The 26589-nt window shown below is 51.8% G+C and overlaps 1 long non-coding RNA gene across 1 annotated transcript in view; it reads left to right on the forward strand.

The window, feature by feature from the left end:
• Nucleotides 1-26589, forward strand: part of LOC144486890 (uncharacterized) — an 85573-nt gene extending 58984 nt beyond the window's left edge. Inside the window, exons 2-3 of the long non-coding RNA XR_013496349.1 lie at nt 1832-1895; nt 26419-26589. This is a non-coding gene — a long non-coding RNA (uncharacterized LOC144486890). The remainder of the gene's footprint in view (nt 1-1831; nt 1896-26418) is intronic.

Genomic DNA, 26589 nt, shown 5'->3' on the forward strand with positions numbered 1-26589 from the left:
TGCCTGTCAAATTTTCTGTCCCGCCCGTGACCATTCCTGCCGTGGGAGGGAACTGGAAAATCCTGGCCCAAGGCCAGCACTCCAGTGCAGCACTGAGGGAGTGCCTCCCTGTCGGAGATGCCATCTTCCCAATGTGACATTAGACCGAGGTCCCTGTCGGGTGGATATAAAAGATTCCCTGTTTTGGAGTGAGGGTGGGGGGGGGGCGTGGGGGGGGGGAAGCACACTGCTGCCTCACAGCACCAGGGACCCGGGTTCGATTCCCGGCTAGGGTTCACTGTCTGTCTGTGCGGAGTCTGCACATTCTCCCCGTGTCTGCCTGGGTTTCCTCCGGAAGCTCCGGTTTCCTCCCACACTCCAAAGATGTGCCGGTTAGGTGGATTGGCCATGATAAATTCTCCCTCGAACAGGTGCCAGAGTGTACCCGAACAGGCGCCGGAGTGTGGCGATTAGGGGATTAGGGTAACTTCATTGCAGTGTTGATGTAAACCTACTTGTGACTAATAAATAAACTTATAAAACATATCAACTTCATAAAAGCAGATTATCTAGGTTGTTAACCGTATTGCTGTTGTTGGGATCTTGCTGTGCACAAATTGGTTGCCCCAATTCCTACAGGGAGTGATTGCACGCCCAAATGTATTTGTTGGCTATGAAATGCTTTGGGACATCCTGAGGTGGTGTAAGGTGCTATATAAATGCAAGTTCTTTTCTATCTTGATCATATTCGGAAAGGTTGACAAGGTTAAGTTGGATCCACCAGAGTTTCATCGAGGTGACTTGATTGAAATCTGTTAGATCCCGAGGGGTTATTAACAGGGTGGGTGTGGGAGAATCTAGAACCAGGGGGGGTCACTGTTCAAAAAGAAGGGGTCGCCCATTTAAAATGGAGGTGAAGAGGAATATTTTCTCAGAGGGTGGTGAGTCTCTGGAACTCTCTTCCTCCAAAAGGCAATGAGAGCAGAGTCTTTGAATATTTTTAAGGCGCAGCTAGATAGATTCTTGATTAATGAGGGGGTGAAAGGTTATCGGGGGTCTGCAGGAATGTAGGGTTGTGGTTACAATCAGATCAGCCATGATCCTATTGCACGGTGGCACAGTGGTTAGCACTGCTGCCTCACAGCGTCAGGGACCCGGGTTCGATTCCCGGCTTGGGTCACTGTCTGTGCGGAGTCTGCATGTTCTCCCCGTGTCTGCGTGGCTTTCTCCTGGGTGCTCCGGTTTCCTTCCACAGTCCGAAAGACGTGCTGGTTATCTCCCATGGGCATTACCCTCTTAAACCCACTCCTAGACTCTCGACAAGGCATGGGCGGCACGGTGACACAGTGGTTGGCACTGCTGCCTCACAGCGTCAGGGACCCGGGTTCGATTCCCGGCTTGGGTCACTGTCTGTGTGTGGAGTCTGCACGTTCTCCCCGTGTCTGCGTGGGTTTCCTCCGGGTGCTCCGGTTTCCTCCCACAGTCTGAAAGACATGCCGGTTAGGGTGCTAAATTCTCCCTCAGTGTAACCCGAACAGGCGCCGGAGTGTGGCGACCGGGGGATTTTCACAGTCACTTCATTGCAGTGTTAACGTAAGCCTACTTGTGACACTGATAAATAGGAGCGGGCTTAGGAGGGGGTCGAGTGGCCTACTCTGTACTTTGAAATGTTGCAGTAGTCAACATTGCCGGCCCATTGTTGCTGTGAGAGGAATGTGACGGTAGGTGGGTCAAATGGTGCTTAGGAAGTACTGGGAGGGATGGGGCTATCTAACAGTGGCGTGAGCTGATTGTGTAATAGACCAGCCAAGAGCTGTCATGTGATGGTGACTCACTTTCCTCTCCCACACAGATGAAAGCCCAGTGCCAACCAGAAGACAGGAGCTTTGTACAGATCAGCGATACCCTCAGACTGGGTAAGTGAAGTTTGTGATTGTTGCATTGGATGGCACAGGCTGGGGTATTAACCACTTCCTCCAAGCCCCAGTTGATGTTCTGCAGATGTTTCGCTCAAATTCCTCTTTAACAGTTGAAAAGTTGACTTATTAAATCTGTTTTTCCTCTTATTCATTGTGGGCGTCGCTGGCCAGGCCAGCATTTATTGCCCATCCCTAATTGCCCCGAGAGCAGGCGGTGGTTTGAAAAGCTGCAGTCCCCGTGGTGTAGGTACACCCACGGTGCTGTTAGGATAGGAGTTCCAGGATTTTGACCCAGCCACAGTGAAGGAACGGCCGATATATTTCCAAGTCAGGATGGTGAGCGGCTTGGAGGGGAATTTACATGTGGTGGTGTTTCCATTGTATCGGTTGCCGCTTGTCCTTCTCGGTGATAGAAGGTGGCGGGTTTGGAGGGAGCTGTCGAAGGAGCCTTGGTGAGTTGCTGTGGCGCATCTTGTAGATGGCTGCCACCGTGCGTCGGAGGTGGAGGGAGTGAATGTTGAAAGCAAACAATGAATAAAGAGTGAAGTGTATCTGTTGTGCCCCTGAGGGAAGCAGGGATGATGGTGGTTGCTTGGGGACATGTACGACAAGGGGGATAGCTAGGGGATTTTCACAGTAACTTCATTGCGCTGTTAATGTAAGCTAAATTGCGACACTAATTAATAAGCAAATGATTATACAATTATAAAGCAAGGATAAACAGTCAAGATCGCAAACTCAAAACGTCAACTCTGTTTCTGTGAATCATAGAAACCCTACAGTGCAGAAGGAGGCCATTCGGCCCATCGAGTCTGCACCGACCACAATCCCACCCAGGCCCTATCCCCACATATTTACCCGCTAATCCCTCTAACATACGCATCCCAGGACTCTAAGGGGCAATTTTTAAACCTGGCCAATCAACCTAACCCGCGCATCTTTGGACTGTGGGAGGAAACCGGAGCACCCGGAGGAAACCCACGCAGACACGAGGAGAATGTGCAAACTCCACACAGACAGTGACCCGAGCCGGGAATCGAACCTGGGACCCTGGAGCTGTGAAGCAGCAGTGCTAACCACTGTGCTACCGTGCCGCCCTGTGTCCGCAGTCGGATCTGCTGAGTATCTCCAGCATTTTCTGTGTTTATTTCAGATTTCCAGAACTTTCTGTTGTACAGAAACACTAATGCTTGCATATCATAGGAATTCCTATATTCAATGAAGCAACATATGATTCACGAATAGACTGTGATGCTATGCGCTGGGTATCGGGAAATGGATACCTGTCCAGCTGTGGAATATGTCTGATGCTCTATTCTGCCCCCAGCAATTTAGTGCAGCTCCATTTCCTGATCGAACACACCTACCTCAGGCGCGTGACACTTGACCTGTTGCCAGATGCAATGTATTCTCTCAAGGGCGGCATGGTGGCACAGTGGTTAGCACTGCTGCCTCATGGTGCCAGGGACTCAGGTTTGATTCCGGCCTCGGGTCACTGTCTGTGCGGAGTCTGCACGTTGTCCCCGTGTCTGCATGGGTTTCCTCCGGGTGCTCCGGTTTCCCATGTGCAGGTTAGGCGGATTGGTCATGCTAAATTGCCCCTTAGTGTCCACGATATGTAGGTTAGGTGGATTGGCCATGCTAATTTACCCCTTAGGGTCCAAAGATGCGCAGGTTATGTGGATTGGCCATGCTAAATTGTCCCTTATTGTCCAAAGATGCGTAGGTTAGGTGGATTGGCCATGCTAAATTGTCCCTTAGTGTCCAAAGATGTGCAGGTTAGGTGGATTGGCCATGCTAAATTGCCCCTTGGTGTCCAAAGATGTGTAGGTTAGGTGGATTGGCCATGCTAAATTGCCCCTTAGCGTCCAAAGGTGTGCAGATTAGGTGGATTGACCATGCTAAATTGTCCCTTAGTGTCCAAAGATGTGCAGGTTAGGTGGATTGGCCATGCTAAATTGTCCCTTAGTGTCCAAAGATGTGCAGGTTAGGTGGATTGGCCATGCTAAATTGCCCTTTGGTGTCCAAAGATGTGTAGGTTAGGTGGATTGGCCATGCTAAATTGCCCCTTAGCGTCCAAAGGTGTGCAGATTAGGTGGATTGACCATGCTAAATTGCCCCTTGGTGTCCAAAGATGTGTAGGTTAGGTGGATTGGCCATGCTAAATTGCCCCTTAGTGTCCAAAGATGTGTAGGTTAGGTGGATTGGTCATGCTAAATTGTCCCTTAGTTTATTTTATTTATTTGTCACAAATAGACTTACATTCACACTGTAATGAAGTTACTGTGAAAATCCCCCAGTCGCCACAGTCCAGTACCTGTTCGGGTACACTGAAGTAGAATTTAGCATGGACAATGCACCCTAACCAGCATGTCTTTGGAGTGTGGGAGGAAACCGGAGCATCTGGAGGAAACTCACACAGACACGGGGAGAATGTGCAACTCCGCACAGACATTGACTCAAGCCGGGCATCAAACCTGGGTCCCTGGCACTGTGAGGCAGCAGTGCTAACCACTGTGCCACCGTGCCGCCCGTGTCCAAAGATGCATAGGTTGGGTGGATTGGCCATAGCAAATGCGTTAGGTCATGGCGATAAGGTGAAGGGGACTGCCAGTAACTTTGGGCATTAACAGAGATGGTGGGTGAGGGGTTGGAGTTATCCAGCGTACCTGCTTGTGGATACTTGGGCACAGACATGGGCATCAGGTGATGGGGAAAATCAAGTCCTGGCTCTGGTTTGTGGCACTCTCTTGCTCGCTTCCCACGCAAAGAAATACCCACGGGGCACATAGTGACGCAGAGATAACGCGGGAATACAATCGGCAAAATCTCAACCCTTTCCAATTGAAACATCGCCAATACTGTGGTAAATGGAGTCTCACACAGAAACTTGGCAGAATGCTTGCTAACTGGCAGAGTTTTACTTTAAACTTAGTTGGAGGGGTTGGGGAGTGGAAGAGGGGGAGAATAGGTTGTGTGAGCAACTGATTGGGCAACAGAGCCAGCACTTAACAGCAAAGTGAAAAGGGGGAGTTTCTTCAGCCAGAGGGTGGTGAATCTGTGGAACTCATTACCAGAGGGCAGTGGAGGCCAGGTCATTGAGTGTCTTTAAGACAGAGATAGATTCTTGATCAATAAGGGGATCAAGAGTTATGGGGAGAAGGCAGGTGAATGGGGATGAGAATGGCGCAACAGACTCGATGGGCCGAATGGCCTGATTCTGCTCCTATATCTTATGGGAAGCAAGACTTCAGAGTTGGGGGAAAATCCAGATTGAAAATGCAGACATTTGGGTGGGGGATTGTGAGCTGGAATGTCATGCATTCCGACCTCAGTGTTGAATAGATTGACAAAGAATAGGTCGGTGAAGGCCAACAATTGGTGCCAATAGAATGCAGCTGTCTTATACTGCGGGTACCCCCGCCACAGCTTGGCACTGCCAAGGCCAGCCAAGGTGTCACACAAATGGTAACCCAGACTGATGAGTATGGGGTTGTCCGACAGGCCAAGGTTTTATCAAATGCATCGCAATTCGGATTGGTAGATTGAGGTGCCAGGTGACCAGATAAACCATTCTCCTCCTCAAGGCCAGGTTGTTGAGTTGGGTTGACAATTTCCCTGAGGCACAATTCTCTCATTGCTGCAAAAAGATCCATTTTACACCAAATAGATATATAAAATACTGAAAGGGATTGATAAACGTAGATCAAATATCTCCGCTTATGAGGCAACCTAGGACAACAGGTCACAGGTATAGGCTGAGAGGCGGTAGATTTCAAACTGAGATGGTCCTCAGAGAAACATATAAAATCCTGATGGGACTGGGCAGGCTCGATGGGGGGAAGAGTTTAAAGTTTATTTATTAGTGTCACAAGTAGGCTTACATTAACACTGCAATGAAGTTACTGTGAAAATCCCCCTAGTTGCCACACTCCGGCGCCTGTTCGGGTACACTGAGGGAGAATTTAGCACGGCCAATCCACCTAACCAGCACGTCTTTTGGACTGTGGGAGGAAACCGGAGCAGCCGAAGGAAACCCACGCAGACACGGGGAGAACGTGCAGAGTCCAGCCAGACAGTGACCCAAGATGGGAATCGAACCCAGGTCCCTGGCGCTGTGAGGCAGCAGTGCTAACCACTGTGCCACCCCAGGAATGTTCCCGATGTTGCGGAAGTGCAGAACTAGGGGTCAGAGTCTGAGAATAAGGGTAGACATGATATGGAGATGCCGGCGTTGGACTGGGGTGGGCACAGTAAGAAGTCTCACAACACCAGGTTAAAGTCCAACAGGTTTATTTGGAATCACGAGTTTCAGAGCGCTGCCCCTGCATCCGCTCACCTGATGAAGGAGCGGCGCTCTGAAAGCTCGTGATTCCAAATAAACCTGTTGGACTTTAACCTGGTGTTGCAAGACTTCTTACTAAGAATAAGCGGCAAGTCATTCAGGAGTGAGATGAGGAAGAACTTCTTCACTCAAAGAATTGTGAACTTGTGGAACTCTCTACCACAGAAAGCTGTTGGGGCCAGTTCGTTAGATGTATTCAAGAAAGAGTTGGACATGACCCTTGCGGCTAAAGGGGTATGGAGAGAAAGTGGGAGTGGAATACGGAAAACGCGTGATCAACCATGATCATATTGAATGGGGGTGCAGGCTCAGAGGGCCGAATGGCCTACTCCTGCACCTATTTTCTATGTTTCTATAAGATGAGGAGGAACTACTTCTCGCAGAGGGTGGTGAATTTGTGGAACTCGCTGCCCCATAGCGCGGTGGAGTCTGAATCATTGAATGGTTTCAAGAGGGAGACAGATATATTTCTAATAACGAACAGGTTAAAGGGATGTGGGGATCAGGTGGGGAGGTGGATTTGAGACCAGGGAGAGATCAGCCATGATCTGATTGAATGGCGGAGCAGGCTCGAAGGGCTGAATGGCCTCCTTCTGCTCCTAATCCCCATGTTCCAAGTCCAGCAAGTTGGTGTCAGACCAAGTTGCATTCACCTATTGTCCCGGTGCTCGCTGGCCTATGCTGACTTCTGGTGCTGCCACACCTCGGAGTTTAGCATTTTCATCTCTGTATCCAGTCTGCCCCCCCCCCCCCCCCCCCCACGCAAGTCCCTCCCTATCTCTGTAACCTCCTCCAGCCCCACAGTCCATGGTTCTTGGTCCTTCTCCACTTCTGGCCTCTTGCACAACCTCGACTCCCATCGCTCCATGTCATGCCTTCAGCTGCCAAGACCCCAAACTCTGGAATTCCCTCCCTTAACCTTTCTGCCTCTCTCTACCCAACTCCCCTTCTAAGATGGACTTAACGAGTGAAAGTGTGGTTTGTGAGGGGGGGAAGGGAAGGAGCTTCTGCAGATTTAAGAGTCTGGTTTAAGGGAATGTGCATTCGATTGAAGAAGCCTGTGTATGTATCTCCCCCTGTGTTTGGGCCTTCGTGTTATCTGAATGAGTGCAAATCAAATCTATCAGAAAACACAACCAAAATATGGTGATATTTAGAAGCATTTTATCGCAATCTTCAATCAAAAGACTGCAGGAGACAGTGAAGTAAGTCAAACCCTTTAAAAAGAGCACTACAGTTCACCTCTTAGGGGAGGCAATGGCCTAGTGATATTATTGCTAGACTATTAATCCAGAAACTCAGCTAATGTTCTGGGGAACTGGGTTCGAATCCCGGCACGGCAGATGGTGGAATTTGAATTCAACAAAAAATATCTGGAATTAAGAATCTACTGATGACCACAAAACCATTGTCGATTGTCAGAAAAACCCATCTGGTTCACGGTGGCACAATGGTTAGCACTGCTGCCTCACAGCGCCAGGGACCTCAATTCCCGGCTTGGGTCACTGTCCGTGTGGAGTTTGCACCTTCCTCCCCGTGCCTGTGTGGGTTTCCTCCCACAATCTGAAAGACGTGCTGATTGGGTGCATTGACCCAAACAGGCGCCGGAGTGTGGCGACTAGAGGAATTTCGCAGTAACTTCATTGCAGTGTTAATGTAAACCTTATTTGCGACTAATAATTAAACTTAATGTCCTTTAGAATTGAATTCTATGAAGTAAATTTAATAAACTTAATGTCCTTTAGGGAAGGAAATCTGCTGTCATTACCCAGTCTGGCCTACATGTGACTCCAGAGCAACATGGTTGACTCTTAACCTCCCTGCAAGGGCAACTAGGGCTGGGCAATGCATGTCCCATGAATGAATTAACTTTAAAAAATCAATCTCCCTCTCTTTAAAGATGCTCTTTGATCACAATTTTGGTCGCCTGCCATCCTTGCGTGGCTCATTGTCAAACTTTGTTGGACATAATTGCCGGAATTTTACCAGCACTCCCGCCCCGATTCCGGGGGCGGGCGAGGCTCGGAGGACGGCATTCTCCGTTGGCCTCGGGTGGGATCGTACGCGCCTCGGGCGGACATGCCGGTAAAATTCCGCCCAACATCTCGGGACACTCTTGTGTTAAAGCGACTTGAGTTGAATTCAAATCCTTGCTGTTATCGAGAGGACTTATGGGATGAAAGTAATTGTGAGTTAGTGCCTGTCATCAGGTAAACATCGCGGTTTGGCCAGACACAGCAAACATTACTATTTATCACTGTTGGCAGTGCTGTTTGATAGTTTTTCTTTTCTGTGGGATTCGATATTAATGGAAAATATGTTGGTCGGGACCAATGTCTTGTCCAAGCCTCCCTGAACTATTAAAAGTATGACCATTCATTCATTGGCTTTCCGCTGTAGCCAAATGCATTCCTTCCTTTTCTGTTGGCAACGTTTTTTGCCTCATGTCATTAAGGACAGCTTTCCCAAGCTCGCAAAGGCTGAGTGAGGCCATTCCTCCCCTTTTTCCGAAGCTGTACATTGCCGCCACCACTTTCTGATGCGTGTAGCCCAGGCTGTTGGGTGAATCACTCTGGAAATTGGAGTTTTAAATGTTTTGGAGAAGGGCAGAGCGATCAGTGGGGCACTTGGCATTTTGTAAGGCCATCATTCAAGATAACACGTGTGCTCCGGTCTGTTACGTGTTGGATTGCGCGTAGTGTGTTACAAAGAAGATAACGAACAGACCAAAGTTTGGTGTATAATGCGAAATGGTGGACAGGGGGGCACAGTGATTGGGGCAGCATGGTGGCACAGTGGTTAACACTGCTGCCTCACAGTGCCAGGAATCCGGAGTCGATTCCTGCCTCAGGTCACTGTCTGCGCAGAGTTTGCACATTCTCCCTGTGCCTGTGTGGGTTTCCTCCGGGTGCTCCGGTTTCCTCCCACACTCCAAAGATGTGCAGGTTAGGTGGATTGGTCATGCTAAATTGCCCCTTACTGTCCCAAAATGTGTATGTTAGGTGGATTAACCATGCTAAATTTCCCCTTAGTGTCCAAAGATGTGCAGGTTAGGTGGATTGGCCATGCTAAATTGCTCCTTAGTGTCCCAAGATGTGCAGGTTAGGTGGATTGGCCATGCTGAATTGCCCCTTAGTGTCCAAAGATGTGCAGATTAGGTGGATTGGCCATGCTAAATTGCCCCTTAGTGTCCAAAGATGTGTAGGTTAGGTGGATTGGCCATGCTGAATTGCCCCTTAGTGTCCAAAGATGTGTAGGTTAGGTGGATTGGCCATGCTAAATTGCCCCTTAGTGTCCAAAGATGTGTAGGTTAGGTGGATTGGCCTTGCTAAATTGCCCCTCAGTGTCCAAAGATGTGCAGGTTCGGGGGATTAGCAGGGTAAATACTTGAGGTTACGGGGAACAGGTCTGGGTGGGATTGCCCCTTGGTATCAGGGGGATGATGTGCAGTTACAAGGATGGGGCCTGGGTGCGATTGTTGTCAGTGCAGATTCGATGGGCCGAATGGCCTCCATCTGCACTGTAGGGATTCTATGATTCTATGAATTGTGCTCCAGTCAATATCATTTACAAACAAGGAACAGGAAAGGCCATTCGGCCCCTCAAGCCTACTCTACCAAGACCATGGCTGATCTGAAGGTAACCTTGCATCCTGTCTACCTCCCAATAACCTATCACCCCCCTACTTGCTTACCCAGAATCTATCCTTCAAAACATTCAAAGTTTCTGCTTCCGCCGCCTTGTCAGGAAGAGAGTTCCAAAGACTCGTGACCCTCAGAGAAAATGTTTGCTCATCGAGCCTGGCCCGGCCATTCAGTAAGATCATGGATGATCTGATTGTGGTCTCAAGTCCACTGTGAAAATTCCCTAATCGCCACACACCGGCGCCTGTTTGGGTTACACTGAGGGAGACTTTAGCACGGCCAATGAACCCTAACCAGCACGTCTTTCGGACTGTGGGAGGAAACCGGAGCACCCGGAGGAAACCCACACAGACACGGGGAGAACGTGAAAACTCCACACAGACAGTGACCCAAACCGGGAATCGAACCCGGGTCCCTGGCGCTATGAGGCAAGATTGCCGTTGGACGTGCCTCCGCCACAATTTCGGTCAGAACGCATTCCGATCACAACATCTCTTGGCGTGTAAAAATAAATTTCCCTCATTTCCCCCCCCCTCTCCCCCCACGCCCCCTCGCTTCAGTTGTTCCCGCTGTATGCAAAGGAAGTGATCAAGGGCCCAGGTTCTGCTGGTAGTTGGAGACAGAAGGACTGCTTGCGGATCATGTCGAGGCTACCCGGTGCCTGAACCTCCCTAAGGAGCCCTCCCCTCAAGCCAAATTGATTGGGTTGATATATCAAAGAGGATAATTATGAGGAAGCCACATGAGACTTTTCGATCTACTTGCTTTCGAGTTTGACTTTTAAGTCCACGAACCTCGATCTGAACCCTCATACTTCGAAGATAATTGCTCCACTATTATTCCTTCTTAACGGTCGAATTCTTGAAACCTCCGGAAATCTGCCTCCCAACGAACGATCCTTATCTTTCCATTCCTTCCCGCCCCGCCACCCACCCCATCTGTTTAGTGCTACTTTTCGACCTGGTGCCGTGTTCCTGGCTCTCCGAATTGGCTTTCCACTTTTCTCTGCCAGATCTGCGCTGGTCGGGTCAAATGGCCAGTCTCTGGGCCACGTACCCCAGGTGCTACATGAGGTTTTGGCCCGATGTGCCTGCTTTCTTGCTTCTTGAGCAGTCCGGATAACCATAGGATCTCTACAGTGCAGAAGGAGGCCATTTGGCCCATCAAGTCTTCACTGACTCACTCAGCAGAGCATCTTACCCAGGCCCAACCCCCCCTCAGCCCTATCCCTGTAACCCTGCACATTTATTCATGCGCTAATCCACCTAGGGATAATGGGATATGGGGAACAGGTGGGGAGGTGGATTTGAGACCAGGGAGAGATCAGCCATGATCTGATTGAATGGCGGAGCAGGCTCGAAGGGTTGAATTGCCCACTTCTGCTCCTAATTCCTATGTCCCTATGTTCCTACCCTATGCGTCTTGGGATACTAAGAGGCAATTTAGCATGGCCATCCACCTAACCTACACATCCTGGGACACTAAGGGGCAGTTTAGCATGGCCAATCCACCTAACCTGCACATCTTTGGACTGTTGTGGATTGGCCATGCTAAATTGCCTCTTAGTGTCCAAAGATGTGCGGGTTAGGTGGATTGGCCATGCTAAATTGCCCCTTAGCGTCCAAGGATGTGCAGGTTAGGTGGATTGGCCGTGCTAAATTGCCTCTTAGTGTCCAAGGATGTGCAGGTTAGGTGGATTGGCCATGCTCAATTGCCCCTTCGTGTCAAGGGGATTAGCAGGGTAAATACGTGGAGTTACGGAGATAGGGCCTGGGTGGGACTGTTGTTGGTGCAGGCTCGATGGGCCGAATAGCCTCTTTCCGTTGGGATTCGATGATTCTAACTGAAGGACTGAGGCCTTCGTTGGAGCACATTGGGGCCAATTTTGGAGGAAAGTAGAGTTCCCAAGGGTTGAAGTAGGTTTCAGAGCTGCGGGAGTCGGGGAGGTGTGAGGCTGTGTCGGGGTTGGAGGGTGAGAATTTTGGAGATCCAATATCAGTGTGGATCAGTAATCAGGGTGCGGGTGGTATGGCATGAAGGGTGGTGGGTATTGGAGAAGAGATGGCAGCATTCTGGTTGGCAGCTGAAGATAATGAGAGGTGGGGAGAGTATGGAAATAGTCCAACCAAGGGGTACCCTGGACGTTTGGTCCTCTTAGCAGGCTGAGGGGTGTGAGAGCCAACAGTAGGGTCCCCTGGTCTGGGATCAGAGCACAGAACGATCCCAGTACTTTCCTGATGTCCGCAGTGCCTGTTGGACAGAGCCAGTACCTCGAATTGTCAAGTTTGAAAGGTCAACAGTTCAAATGAAAGAAGTCACAAGATTGTGGCCAGTGTTTCCTCTGTGGGTGGGGGTGTGCGTGTGTATTTTTCTTCCCCCCTTGGTTGACTTTGGTGCGTCACCTTGGAGGAAGCCACATCCAGGAGACCAATAAATCACAGCACCATCACCGGGAGTGGGGGGTGGTGTGGTGGGGGGGCCTGTGTCAGCTCCGTCAGGGGTTAGGCATCTCAGTCTTTCCCTGTTGCCTGTCTGAGGAAGAGGAAGTGGGTGTCTGGACAAGACGTGTCAAAAGAATGCTTTGACAGCAAGTCTTGTGCTCCCAGCGAGAGAGAACGAACGGGCATTTCTGGAGAGGCGGTGGCTGAATCTGCGCCAGTCGAACAGTTTAATCGGGTGATCAATGTTTGTGAATGCGCTCTCCTGACCACCTCCCCTCCCCTTCCCCCCGACCACCTCCCCTCCCCTTCCCCCCGACCACCTCCCCTCCCCTTCCCCCCCAACCATCTCCCCTCCCCTTCCCCCCGACCACCTCCCCTCCCCTTCCCCCCCAACCACCTCCCCTCCCCTTACCCTCCAACCACCTCACCTCCCCTTCCCCCCCAACCACCTCCCCTCCCCTTCCCCCCGACCACCTCCTCTCCCCTTCCCCCCGACCACCTCCCCTCCCCTTACCCTCCAACCACCTCCCCTCCCCTTCCCCCCGACAACCTCCCCTCCCCTTCCCCCCGACCACCTCCCCTCCCCTTCCCCCCGACAACCTCCCCTCCCCTTCCCCCCGACCACCTCCCCTTCCCCCGACCACCTCCCCTTCCCCCCGACCACCTCCTCTCCCCTTCCCCCCCAACCACCTCCCCTCCCCTTCCCCCCGACCACCTCCCCTCCCCTTACCCTCCAACCACCTCACCTCCCCTTCCCCCCAACCACCTCCCCTCCCCTTCCCCCCGACCACCTCCCCTCCCCTTACCCTCCAACCACCTCCCCTCCCCTTCCCCCCGACCACCTCCCCTCCCCTTCCCCCCGACCACCTCCCCTCCCCTCCCCCCCCGACCACCTCCCCTCCCCTCCCCCCCCGACCAACTCACCTCCCCTTCCCCCCCGACCACCTCCCCTCCCCTTTCCCCCCCGACCACCTCCCCTCCCCTTACCCCCCCGACCACCTCCCCTCCCCTTCCCCCCGCCCACCTCCCCTCCCCTTACCCCCCCGACCACCTCCCCTCCCCTTCCCCCTGCCCACCTCCCCTCCCCTTCCCCCCCCGACCACCTCCCCTCCCCTTCCCCCCGCCCACCTCCCCTCCCCTTACCCCCCCAACCACCTCCCCTCCCCTTCCCCCCGACCACCTCCCCTCCCCTTCCCCCCGACCACCTCCCCTCCCCTTACCCCCCCGACCACCTCCCCTCCCCTTACCCCCCCGACCACCTCCCCTCCCCTTCCCCCCCGCCCACCTCCCCTCCCCTTACCCCCCCAACCACCTCCCCTCCCCTTCCCCCCAACCACCTCCCCTCCCCTTCCCCCCGACCACCTCCCCTCCCCTTCCCCCCCAACCACCTCCCCTCCCCTTCCCCCCGACCACCTCCCCTCCCCTTCCCCCCGACAACCTCCCCTCCCTTTACCCCCCGACCACCTCCCCTCCCCTTCCCCCCCCCCCCCCGCCCCGCCCCCGGTAACCACCTCATTGCAAAAGGATCGCATTGACAAGAATGTTCAGGAACAAACATTCACAAACTACCCTGCCCTCACTATCCTCTCTGCCAAAATAAGGAGGAAAATTGCAGGAGTTTAAAAATAAACTGTGAATTTAAAAAGTAGATTGAAACAATAGCAATTCCTTACCTCTTAAGGTGTCTCTCGCTCTCCCTCTCTCTCTCTGTCTCCCTCTTGCACTCTCTGTCTCTCTCTCTCACTCTCTCTTTCTCTCTCTCTCTCTTTCACTCTCTCTTTCTCTCTCTCTCTTTCTCTTTTTCTGTCTCTCTCTCTCACACTCTCTCTCTCTGTCTCCCCCCTCCCTCTCTGTCTCCCCCCTCTCTCTCTGTCTCCCCCCTCTCTCTCTGTCTCCCCCCTCTCTCTCCGTCTCCCCCTTTCTCTCTATCTCCCCCTCTCTCTCTGTCTCCCCCTCTCTCCCTGTCTCCCCCCTCTCTCCCTGTCTCCCCCCTCTCTGTCTCCCCGCTCTCTCTCTCTGTCTCCCCGCTCTCTCTCTCTGTCTCCCCGCTCTCTCTCTGTCTCCCCGCTCTCTCTCTGTCTCCCCGCTCTCTCTCTGTCTCCCCGCTCTCTCTCTGTCTCCCCGCTCTCTCTCTGTCTCCCCGCTCTCTCTCTGTCTCCCCCGCTCTCTCTCTGTCTCCCCCCCTCTCTCTCTGTCTCCCCGCTCTCTCTCTGTCTCCCCGCTCTCTCTCTGTCTCCCCGCTCTCTCTCTGTCTCCCCCGCTCTCTCTCTGTCTCCCCCCCTCTCTCTCTGTCTCCCCCCTCTCTCTCTGTCTCCCCCCTCTCTCTCTGTCTCCCCCCTCTCTCTCTGTCTCCCCCCTCTCTCCCTGTCTCCCCCCTCTCTCCCTGTCTCCCCCCTCTCTCTCTCTGTCTCCCCCCTCTCTCCCTGTCTCCCCCCTCTCTGTCTCCCCGCTCTCTCTGTCTCCCCGCTCTCTCTCTGTCTCCCCGCTCTCTCTCTGTCTCCCCCCTCTCTCTCTGTTTCCCCCCTCTCTCTCTGTCTCCCTCCTCTCTCTCTGTCTCCCCCCTCTCTCTCTGTCTCCCCCCTCTCTCTCTGTCTCCCCCCTCTCTCTCTGTCTCCCCCACTTCTCTCTCTGTCTCCCCCACTTCTCTCTCTGTCTCCCCCCCTTCTCTCTCTGTCTCCCCCCTCTCTCTCTGTCTCCCCCCTCTCTCTCTGTCTTCCCTCTTCTCTCTCTGTCTCCCCCACTTCTCTCTCTGTCTCCCCCACTTCTCTCTCTGTCTCCCCCCCTTCTCTCTCTGTCTCCCCCCCTTCTCTCTGTCTCCCCCCTTTCTCTCTGTCTCCCCCCTTCTCTCTCTGTCTCCCCCCTCTCTCTCTGTCTCCCCCCTCTCTCTCTGTCTCCCCCCTCTCTCTCTGTCTCCCCCCTCTCTCTCTGTTTCCCCCCTCTCTCTCTGTCTCCCCCCTCTCTCTCTGTCTCCCCCCTCTCTCTGTCCCCCCCTCTCTCTGTCTCCCCCCTCTCTCTCTGTCCCCCCCTCTCTCTCTGTCTCCCCCCTCTCTCTCTTTGTCCCCCCTCTCTCTCTGTCTCCCCTCTTCTCTCTCTGTCTCCCCCCTTCTCTCTCTGTCTCCCCCCTTCTCTCTCTGTCTCCCCCCCTTCTCTCTCTGTCTCCCCCCCTTCTCTCTCTGTCTCCCCCCTTCTCTCTCTGTCTCCCCCCTTCTCTCTCTGTCTCCCCCCCTTCTCTCTCTGTCTCCCCCCATCTCTCTCTGTCTCCCCCATCTCTCTCTGTCTCCCCCCCCCTTCTCTCTCTGTCTCCCCCCATCTCTCTCTGTCTCCCCCCCTTCTCTCTCTGTCTCCCCCCCTTCTCTCTCTGTCTCCCCCCCCTTCTCTCTCTGTCTCCCCCCACCTCTCTCTGTCTCCCCCATTTCTCTCTCTGTCTCCCCCCCCTTCTCTCTCTGTCTCCCCCCTTCTCTCTCTGTCTCCCCCATTTCTCTCTCTGTCTCCCCCCCTTCTCTCTCTGTCTCCCCCCCTTCTCTCTCTGTCTCCCCCCCCTTCTCTCTCTGTCTCCCCCCTTCTCTCTCTGTCTCCCCCCTTCTCTCTCTGTCTCCCCCATTTCTCTCTCTGTCTCTTTCCCCCATCTTTCTCTCTCTCAACACCCGATCAGAGTCACAATCCACGTTTACCAGCTCCTTCGACTAGGACCTCCAGCTTGAGGGAATTAGATTCTGATGAATACAGAGGGGGGGGTGTGGTTGGGGGGAATGGGGGGTGGTTGGGGGGGGGCGGGGGTGGGGGGGACGGTTTATAGTCCCGTTAAAGTGCATCTATTTTATGACCTTTCTTCATACAACACTGGTGCAGCTGAGGAATGTTACAGCCAGTGGTTAAACCTCACCATGCACTTTGTCTCACGCTGGAGACGTCCTGAGGAAGCCAAATGAAAAGACAATAAGTGAGCCATTCGCAGGTGTTTTTTTAGATAAACTCTCTCACGCCACCATCACCGAGGAGTCTGCGCAGTGGGTTAGCACTGCCGCCTCCCGGTGCTAGGGACCCGGGTTCGATTCCCGGCCTTGGGTCACTGTCTGTGTGGAGTTTGCACGTTCTCCCCGTGTCTGCGTGGGTTTCCTGAGGGTGCCCCGGTTTCCTCCCACAGTCCAAAAATGTGCGGGTTAAAGTAAAGTTTATTTATTAGTCACAAGTAAGGCTTACATTAACACTGCAATGAAGCGACTGTGAAAATCACCGAGTCGCCTGTTCGGGTACACTGAGGGAGAATTTAGCACGGCCAATGCACCCTAACCGGGCACGTCTTTCGGACTGTGGGAGGAAATCCACGCAGACATGGGGAGAACGTGCAGACTCCGCACAGACAGTGACCCACGCCAGGAATCGAACGCAGGTCCCTGGCGCTGTGAGGCAGCAGTGCTAACCACTTGTCCCACCGTACCACACTAGGTTAGGTGGATTGGCCAAGCTAAATTGCCCCTTAGTGTCAGGGGGATTAGCAGGGTAAATACATAGGGTTATGGGGATAGGGCCGAGTGGGGATTGTTGTTGGTGCAGGCTCGATGGGCTGAATTGCCTCCTGCATTGTAGGGATTCTATGATTTACTGGATTAGTTAATGTAACTCCACTTATTGGCAATCTAAACCTTCTCTTAAGTGTGACCATTTTGCAAAGCACAATATCGTAAGAGGGCTTCAAATTATCATCTGCTTTTGATAAGCGCTGTAGCTAAGGTGGTGGCGCAATGGTATTGCCACTGGGCTAGTAATCCAGAGCCCAGGATAATCTCTGGGGGTATGGGTTCGAATCCCGCCACGGCAGATGGTGGAATTTGAATTCAATAAAAAATATCTGGGATTAAGAATCTACTGAATACCATGAAACCATTGTTGGAAAAACCCATCTGGTTCACTAATGTCCTTTAGGGAAGGAAATCTGCCATCCTTACCTGGTCTGGCCTACATGTGACTCCAGAGCCACAGCAATGTGGTTGACTCTCAACTGCCCTCGGGCAACTAGGGATGGGCAATAAATGCTGGCCCAGACAGAGATGCCCACATCCCACAAATAAATTTTTTAAAAATACACTTATCCATGGAAATGTTTGGGAGGCTAAGGGGATAGAACAGGGGAGTGATACAATGGTCCGAATGGCCTCCTTTACCGTAGGACTTCTTTTAATCCAGTTTTGGGAATTTGGGCAGGTTTTTTTTTGGTCATTCCTAATTGCCAGATGCACCATAGAAAGCATCCTTTCTGGTTGTATCACAGCTTGGTATGGGCTCCTGCTCTGCCCAAGACCGCAAAAAACTACAAAAGGTCGTGAATGAAGCCCAATCCTTCACTCAAACCAGCCTCCCATCTCTGTCTACACTTCCCGCTGCCTCGACAAAGCAGCCAGCATAATTAAGGACCCCACGCACCCCAGACATTCTCTCTTCCACCTTCTTCCATCGGGAAAAAGATACAAAAGTCTGAGATCACGTACCAGCCGACTCAAGAACAGCTTCTTCCCTGCTGCCATCAGACTTTTGAATGGACCTACCTCACATTAAGTTGATCTTTCTCTACACCCTAGCTATGACTGTAACACTACATTCTGCACTCTCTTCTTTCCTTCTCTATGAACGGTATGCTTTGGCTGTATAGCGCGCAAGAAACAACACTTTTCATTGTACACTAATGCATGTGACAATAATAAATCAAATCAAAAAGTGATCCGCCATTTCAACCACTGCAGTCCATCTGGTTCTGTTGGGAAGGGAGTTCCAAAGTTTTGATCCCTTCTCAAGAACAGCTTCTTCCCTGCTGCCGTCAGACTTTTGGATGGACCTACCTCGCATTAAGTTGATCTTTCTCTGCACCCCAGCTATGACTGTAACACTACATTCTGCACTCTCTCCTTTCCTTCTCTATGAACGGTATGCTTTGTCCGTTTCACGCGCAAGAAACAATACTTTTCACTCTGTCCCACTACAGGTGACGGGAAAAGATACAAAAGTCTGAGGTCACGCACCAACCGACTCAAAAACAGCTTCTTCCCTGCTGCCGTCAGACTTTTGGATGGACCTACCTCGCGTTAAGTTGAACTTTCTCTACACCCTAGCTATGACTGTAACACTACACTCTGCACTCTCCTGTTCCTTCTCTATGAACGGTATGTTCCAAAACTGCTGCAAAGTGTAGATGAGCTGAATGGCCTGATTGTGCACTGTGGGGGTTCTGTGAGTGCGTCCTGTAGCTTGCGCCCACACTGTTGCCAGTGCATGCTGGTGGTGGAGGGACGTTTAAGGAGGGGATTGGAAAGAAACGTCATGATAACGATCAGGCTCACTTTGTGTAAACTCCATGCGTTGTAGGTGCTGGGTGGGAGGAATCACATCTGGCACTCCCATTTGATTCAGTGCAGCGCTCCTGCAGAGTATACTACCGGCCCACCCACACATCAGCTTTCAGATCTGGTGAGGCAGTTGCCACTCATCTGTGTCTGGCATCCCGGGAGTCTCTGGGAGCTATAAAACTGGCAGCGTTAGTGACCTCCGTCGCCCACACAAACAGGGCACAGCTGGCAAGCAGATTCTGTCAACAGGAATGGTTAAGGCCTCCGCAGTGTATATTACCAAGGTAGCATGAACACGCGATTTATGCAAAGGCTATAATCTCACTGCGTGCCTCGAATGCCGGTTACGAAAGGATCGCAGTTCTGAACCCACAATGAGGTAAACTGTGCGTACAGCGATGTATTTTTATCCCGTCCTTGCATACTTCCCTTTCTGTCCCTCCCAAGGGCGGCACATCCTGTGGCGATGTACGCTTCTCGAACTATATCCGTCACCCAGGCTTGGGCATGCAGGGCACCATTTCAACAGTCGCAGAGGGTGCCAATCTGGGGAGTATTATGAAGTTGGGGGATGACGGTGATAGACTTCGAGAGGATACAGACAGGCTGACGGAATGGCCAGATGGGAGGCAGCCGCAGTTTAATGCAGAGAAAGTGTGAAGTGATTCATTTTGGTCGGAAGAAGAAGGAAATCAGATAAAGGGTACAGTTCTGAATTGGACGCAGGAGGCAGAGGACGGCAGGGTGGCACAGTGGTTAGCACTGCCGCCTCACCACGCCAGGGACCCAGGTTCGATTCCCGGCTTGGGTCACTGTTGGAGTGGGGTTTGCACATTCTCCCCCGTGTCTGCGTGGGTTTCCTCCGGGTGCTCCGGTTTCCTCCCACAGTCCAAAGATGTGTGGGTTAGGTGGATTGACCATGATAAATTGCCCCTTAGTGTCAGGAGGACTAGCTAGAGTAAATACATGGGGTTGTGGGGATAGGGTCTGGGGGGGATCGTGGTCAGTGCAGACTTGATGGGCCAAATGGCCTCCTTCTGCACTGTAGGATTCTATGAAGTCATTAAAAATGGAAGGGCAGGATGAGAAAGCTGTAAATAAGGCTTTCAAAATCCTGGGCTTCAGGGAAAAAGAGTTTAAAAAAAGGTCAGTAAATTATATTAAAATTGTATAAAACGCTGCTTTAGCTTTGACTACTTCGTGGATGGCACGGTGGCACAGTGCTTAGCACTGCTGTCTCATAGCGCCGGGGACCTGGGTTCAATTCCGGCCTCAGGTCACTGTCTGTGTGGAGTCTGCGCGTTCTCCCTGTGTCTGCATGGGTTTCCTCCGGGTCCAAAGATGTGCAGGTTAGGTGGATTGGCCATGCTAAATTGTCCCTTAGTGTCCAAAGATAGAAGCAGGAGGAGGCCATTCGGCCTTCGAGCCTGCTCCGCCATTCATTATGATCACGGTTGATCATCGAATTCAATATCATGATTCACCCCAGGTCCCTTCAGCCCCAAGAGCTATACCTAATTTACTTTTGAAATCAGACAACATTTTGGCCTCAACTACATTCTGTGGTGAGTGAATTCCACACATTCACCACCTTCTGGGTGAAGAAATATGCAAACATATTGTAGTCATTGTAAAGGTAAAGTCACCATAGTCCCAGATGACCATAGACTGTGACTGGTGGTGTTTTAACCTGATGGTCACCACACCTTGGGCGAGGGGGCCTTCATGAATAACCTCAGCCGGTATGGGAATTGAACCTGCGCTGTTGGCATTGCTCTGCATCACGAACCAGCCGTCCAGCCAACCGAGCTAAACCAATCCCCAGAGAGGCAGTGCTTCTAAAGGTGCAGTTCTTCATTGATACGGTACCAAGTGCCAACTAGATTATCCGCCCGTCCCTGAAGTAAGACTTGAACCCAAGGAATGCCAACTCCGAAATCACTGTTGAATGTAAGCGGCAGGATCCCGAATGAGACAGGGCGGAGAGTTTATTGACAGAGTTTAGTGAAATCTTGCACCCTCAATGTCAACTTGCTGCAGCTGCTACAGAGGGAAATAATATCTGCAGCCTCAGGAATCCTACGGCGCTTACGTAGGCCTTGCTTGTTCCTGCTTGCGGTGTGAGAAAGCCAGATAAAAAACATCAGGAGAGGAACGACAAATCGCTGAATATAGAGGAAAGAGAGTTTTCAGTCATTCTTCTTCCCGGCGAGTTGCAGGATCTGCTCACTGCTGGGTTCCACACTGCTACACGTCCAACTAGAAAAGGTCTGCCTCATGTGAGAAGCTCAGAGGAGTGCCCTGACTGTGCCACCATGACTGTGCCACCATGACTGTGCCACTGTGAGTTCATCCAGTGCCCTGCATGCCCTCGCTCCTCTCTGAATGGGATTGTAAATCGGGCCTCCAGCTGTGGCTGGCTGGACAGTTTCCTCAGCTCTTTGAGTCCGAGGTACGTGGGTTCAAATTCCCACTCCACAAAGATGTCCGCACAGTAGCGAGGGAGTTCATAAGATACAGGAGCAGAATTAGGCCATTCAGCCCATCGAGTCCGCTCCGCCATTCGATCATGGCTGATATGCTCCTCATCCCCATTTTCCTGCCTTCGCCCCATAACCCTTCAACCCATTCCCAATTAAAACTCAAACTCCTCCTTAAATTTACCCACTGTCCCAGCACCCACCACACTTTGGGGGAGCGAATTCCACAGATTCACAACCCTTTGGGAGAAGTAGTTTCCCCTCAACTCTGTGGCACAGTGGTTAGCACTGCTGCCTCACAGCGCCAGGGATCCAGGTTCAATTCCCGGCTTGGGTCACTGTCTGTGTGGAGTTTGCACGTTCTCCTTGTGTCTGCGTGGGTTTCCTCCAGGTGCTCCGGTTTCCTCCCACAGTCCGAAAGACATGCTGGGTTAGATGCATTGGCCGTGCTAAATTCTCCCTCAGTGTTACCCGAACAGGTGGAGTGTGGCGACTGGGGGATTTTCACAGTAACCTCATTGCAGTGTTAATGTAAGCATACTTGTGACACTAGTAAATAAACTTAAACTGAAATAAATGTGCACAAAATGGCTGCCACATTGATGACTTCAAAAGCTTTTTGGGATGCCCTTGAACTTTAGTGGTATTTATTGTTGGCGTGGGTACAATGGGCCGAATGGCCTTTTGTACGCTGTGTGACTATAGGCCCGGGGATTTCCCACCGCGCTCACCTCAAGGCTGGGCCTGCCCAATGCCAACAGACCTTTGCATGGTTCCTTTCCCCCCATCCCTCCCGCCCGCTACGATTCCCTTGGCGGGCGGGGTTGGAAAATTCCGCCCTGTGACTCATTTCCCATCTGCACAGCGAATCCAGTGGAAATTGGGAAAGGCTTTAGGAAGTGAGTCAAACGATCTTGGATACATTTCCGTACAGCATTGCAAATGGGAATAAGATCCTGCAGCACGCATGAGATGTGGAGCAAAATGTACGTAAGGGAACTTTGGAGATGTAAATACATCCGCAGTGACGCAAACGCTTCTGAATTCAAACATTCCTTGATCTGTTTGTGCTACCAAACATGATTAAATTCAGACTTGTTCAGTGTCCTTCTCATATTTCTTGTTTAACACTCAGTGCAGAGAATCTGCAGGCATGCCTTTTGGCACATGTTTTTGAGATCAGGATCATAGAATCCCTACAGTGCAGAAGGAGGCCATTCAGCCCATCGAGCCTGAACCGAACCACAATCCCACCCAGGGCCTATCCCTGTGAACCGACCTATTTACCCTGCTAATCTGCCTCACACTAAGGGGCAATTTAGCATGGCCAATGCACGTAACCCGCATATCTTTGGACACTTGAGGGGCAATTTAGCATGGCCAATCCACCTAACCTACACATCTTTGGACACTAAGGGGCAATTTAGCATGGCCAATCCACCTAACCTACACATCTTTGGACACTATAGGGCAATTTAGCATGGCCAATCCACCTTACCTGCACATCTTTAAAATACTACAGGGCAATTTAGCATGGCCAATCCACCTAACCTGCACATCTTTGGATGCTAAGGGGCAATTTAGCATGGCCAATCCACCTAACCTACACATCTTTGGACATTAAGGGGCAATTTAGCATGGCCAATCCACCTAACCTACACATCTTTGGACAATAAGGGGCAATTTAGCATGGCCAATCCACCTAACCTGCACATCTTTGGACACTAAGGGGCAATTTAGCACGGCCAATCCACCTAACCTGCACATCTTTGGACACTAAGGGGCAATTTAGCACGGCCAATCCACCTAACCAGTACTTCTCTCGGACTGTTGGAGGAAAGCAGAGCATCCGGCGGAAACCCACGCAGACACGGGGAGAATGTGCAAACACCACACAGTCAGTAACCCAAGGCCAGAATTGATCCCTGGCACTGTGCCTCCCTGCCACCCATGTGGATTTTGTTAGGTGGTGAACTTCAAAGGAAGCAGACTCCTCAAAGGGAATTAACTTGGTTAAGTAGAACGGGAGCTTGTTACATTCTCCTGTATGGAGGGGTAGGTTGCACTGTTAATTAGGTTTCACTATGAATTCACTATTAACCGCCAATGACAGGAGTGAATGATGTATTGTATATTGCTTTGTCTTTGGTTCTTTGATAGGATGCGGACCTCCCTGGACCTCCATTTGTTGCCCATCCCTAGTTACCCTTGAGGGGATATTTAAGAATCAACCACATTGCTGTGGCTCTGGAGTCACATGTCTAAAAAATATCTGGAATTAAGAATCTACTGATGACCATGAAACCATTGCCGGAAAAACCCATCTGGTTCACTAATGTCCTTTGGGGAAGGAAATCTGCCGTCCTTACCCGGTCTGGCCTACATGTGACTCCAGAGCCACAGCAATGTGGTTGACTCTCAACTGCCCTCAGGCAACTAAGGATGGGCAATAAATGCTGGCCCAGCCAGCGACACCCATGTTCCATGAATGAATATCAAAAAATTAGAAGAAAATTCCGCCCAGGCCCCTCCTCCCCATCATGGCTCCGAACCTTCAGATCCAGAATTCCCTCCTACAAACTTCCCACCTCCTCCCTGCTTTAAGACGAACCTTAAAACCGGTCGCTTTGACCAGGTTTTCGATGACCTGGCCTAAATGTCACCTAACCTTAACGTCTTTCGGACTGTGGGAGGAAACCGGAGCACCCGGAGGAAACCCACGCAGACACGGGGGAGAAACCAGTCACCCAAGCCGGGAATCGAACCCAGGTCCCTGGCACTGTGAGACAGCAGTGCTAATCACTGTGCCAGATAGGAGTAGGAAGAGGCCATTCGGCCCTTCGAGCCAGCTCCGCCATTCATCACGGCTTGGCTCTGATTGCGCACACTCCCCTGCGAGGTGCCTCGGGGGTGGTTTTGCCACGTTAAAAGGTGCCACGTGAACTCGAGGTGCTGCCGCCGGGCACCAAGTCCTTCCGAAGCGGGGTGAAACTTTCCGAGCGACGGGATGGGCAGGCGAGGAGGACCTGCAGCTCCTGCGTGTGAAGATCACGCATCCACCCTCCCAATCTCACCTCCTGCAGCCTGGTCTGCTTTAGCGCTCGGAGCCGCTACAGCCCCGCTGGAAAGGGTTCAAAAAATGGACTTTCCAACTCCATGTCAGAATTAAACTTCACTACCACAGGGAGTAGTTGATGCCAAAACATTGCATGTATTCACAAGGCGGATGGATATAGCACTTGGGGTGAATGGGATCAAAGGTTATTGGGAGAAAGCAGGATTAGGCTATTGAGTTGGACGATCAGCCATGATCGTGATGAATGGTGGAGCAGGCTCGAAGGGCTGAATGGCCTCCTCCTGCTCCTATCTGGCACAGTGGGTTAGCACTGCTGCCTCACAACACCAGGGACCCAGGTTCGATTCCCAGCTTGGGTCACTGTCTGTGCGGAGTCTGCACGTTCTCCCCGTGTCTGCGTGGGTTTCCTCCCACACTCCGAAAGACGTGCTGGTTAGGGTGCATTGGTCATGATAAATTCTCCCTCGGTGTCCCCGAACAGGAGTGTGGCGACTAGGGGATTTTCACAGTAACTTCACTGCCGTGTTAATGTAAGCCTACTTGTGACACTAATAAACTTTTTAACTGGGCGGCTCTTTTAAAGAGGGAGATGGGCTGAATGGCCTCTTCCTGTGCTGGCCGTTAGAGATTCCCTATGGAATGGGACAAATGTTTACAGGAAAACCGTTACGGCCTGTACAAAATCAAGAGCTGCATTTATATAGCACCTTTCATGCCCTCAGGAGGTCCCAAAGTGCTTTGCAACCACAGCACTTTTGAAGTGAAGTCCCTGTTTTAGTAAGGAAAATGTGACAGCTAGTTTGTGCACAGCAAGCTCCCACCAACAGCCACGAGACAATGAACGAATAATTTTTTGCTGTGGTGTCGATTGAGGGATAGATACAGGTCAGGGAGAACTCCAAAAGGTTCAGGATAGCAGTGGGGTGAGTTGCGAGTGCAATCCCACGCTATCGCGTTTGTACACTCAGTGAAACCTTATCTGGCACCCAGCCGCGATCCCGGGTTAATCATTGACTTTATCAGGCGGAAGGTATGTGTCGGGGGAGGCGGTTGCAGAGGCTGGAATGTTCTTCAAGGAGCAGGATATCTCCGCAGGGAGGCAAAGGTCAGGCGGTTAACAAATTTGTGTCGGCAGAGGGGTGAGGTCCACAGTTCAGAGCATCGAGGCTGAAACAATAAATGACAGGAAGACTCAGGAGAGTAAGGGCATGGCTTTCTCCGCGTGTCTGCATGGGTTTCCTCCGGGTGCTCCGGTTTCCTCCCACAGTCCGAAAGACGTGCTGGTTAGGTGCATTGGCCGCGCTAAATTCTCCCGCAGTGTAAACACATTTTGGGGAGCGGAAGGGCGGCACAGTGGTTAACACTGCTGCCTCACAGCGCCAGGGATCCCGGTTCGATTCCTGGCCTCGGGTCACTGTCTGTGCGGAGTCTGCACCTTCTTCCCGTGTCTGCGTGGGTTTCCTCCGGGTGCTCCAGTTTCCTCCGAAAGACATGCCGGTTAGATGCATTGGCTGTGCTAAATTCTCCCTCAGTGTTACCCGAACAGGCGCCGGAGTGTGGCGGCTAGGGGATTTTCACAGTAACTTCATTGCAGTGTTAATGTAAGCCTACTTGTGGTAGTAATTAAAAATAAAAGTATCAAACCCCCAGGAATCAAACCCGGGTCCCTGGCGCTGTGAGGCAGCAGTGCTAACCACTGTGCCACCGTGGGTAACACTGAGGGAGAATTTAGCACGGCCAATGCACCTAACCAGCACGTCTTTTGAATTGTGGGAGGAAACCCACGCAGACACGGGGAGAACGTGCAAACTCCGCACAGACAGTGACCCAAGGCCGGGAATCGAACCCGGGTCCCTGGCGCTGTGAGGCAGCAGTGCTAACCACTGTGCCACCGTGCCGCCCAGTTTCCTGTCCTGGGAGGGAATCCAGGGCACTTCAGGGGGGCTGACATCTCCTAGTCCTGAGAGAAGGAAGAAGGTTTTTAAAAAAAGATGAGGGTTGTAACGATGAGAAGGCAGATAAGCACTGAATTGCAAACGGACCCAGCAGGCGAGGGGTTAATGATAAGAGACCGCAAGTGGGTTACAACAGAGAGTTGCTGGTGTGTGGTTTTTCTCAATCCATCTGCAGACAGTCAAAGGTGCAAAAACCGTTTGAAGAGCATCTTTCTGACGGATGTCTTTGTCATTCTTCCAGTGAATTGAGGCCGTGGTTTCAGGGCGGGACGACCGGTAATTCCAGGAAACATCCTCTTCTCTTCAGACTAACCTCAGTGCCAGGGCTTTGAAGATGAGCCGCGACTATCGTGCCACAGATAAACGAGGCTTCACCCAAGGGCGATGGAGAGATCGCGGCGAGCGCCCGCTT

Source organism: Mustelus asterias, unplaced genomic scaffold, assembly GCF_964213995.1.
Source record: "Mustelus asterias unplaced genomic scaffold, sMusAst1.hap1.1 HAP1_SCAFFOLD_505, whole genome shotgun sequence".
Classification (NCBI taxonomy): domain Eukaryota; kingdom Metazoa; phylum Chordata; class Chondrichthyes; order Carcharhiniformes; family Triakidae; genus Mustelus; species Mustelus asterias.